Below are 670 nucleotides of genomic sequence, written 5' to 3'. Positions count from 1 at the left end.
AGAGAGAGAGAGAGAGAGAGAGAGAGAGAGAGAGACCGAAGATAACGCACAAAGGCAGTTGAGATTTATTGAGATAGAGAGAATGGTGGGGTGGGGTTGGGGTGAGAGATACGAGCCTCATGATTTTAAGTTTGGTTCTGCGCGTCACTTTAGATGAGAAACGCCCCCAGCCCCACACACACCTGGACTGGCGAGAGGCGACAGCATCAGGACTTGGACTCCCAGAGTTCTGACACAGGTAAACCAGGTGCTCGAAGGTGGTCAGACTGGACACACACTCGTAGTCGAACGGGTAGAACTGGGGAGACACAGACACAATACAAGACTCGGTCAAACATGGGCTTTAAACTAAAATCAATGAGAGTAGGCTTCCGCAGCCACCCGGGCAAAATTCATAAGTAATTCCTACCAAACTGAAAATGTTTGATGTGTCCCGTGCCTTCATAATATTAGACTGTATGCAGTCGCGAACCCCGCAAAACACATACCAAAAGAACAAAACACGCAAAAACATAAAGCTCACTGAACGAACTGTTAATTCTTTGATTTGAGTCAAAATAAGGGGTTCCCTGGACTGTCATTTCATTGGTCTGCATCAAAACATGGGCTTTACTGGACTGTCATTTTTCTTTGGCTTGAATCAAAACATGGGCCTCACCGAACTGTAATT

The 670-nt window shown here is 46.1% G+C and overlaps 1 protein-coding gene across 1 annotated transcript in view; it reads right to left on the bottom strand.

Moving 5' to 3' along the window:
* The window catches only part of LOC101846610 (KICSTOR complex protein SZT2), a gene marked incomplete at both ends in the record, with an annotated part of 59002 nt that extends 58704 nt beyond the window's left edge, over window positions 1-298 (bottom strand). Inside the window, 1 exon segment of the mRNA XM_035972702.1 lies at window positions 183-298.
* Window positions 299-670: the final 372 nt, after the last annotated feature.

The sequence above is a fragment of the Aplysia californica genome, unplaced genomic scaffold (genome assembly GCF_000002075.1).
Source record: "Aplysia californica isolate F4 #8 unplaced genomic scaffold, AplCal3.0 scaffold00803, whole genome shotgun sequence".
Taxonomy (NCBI): Eukaryota; Metazoa; Mollusca; class Gastropoda; order Aplysiida; family Aplysiidae; genus Aplysia; species Aplysia californica.
This window is presented reverse-complemented; position numbering and strand designations above follow the sequence as displayed.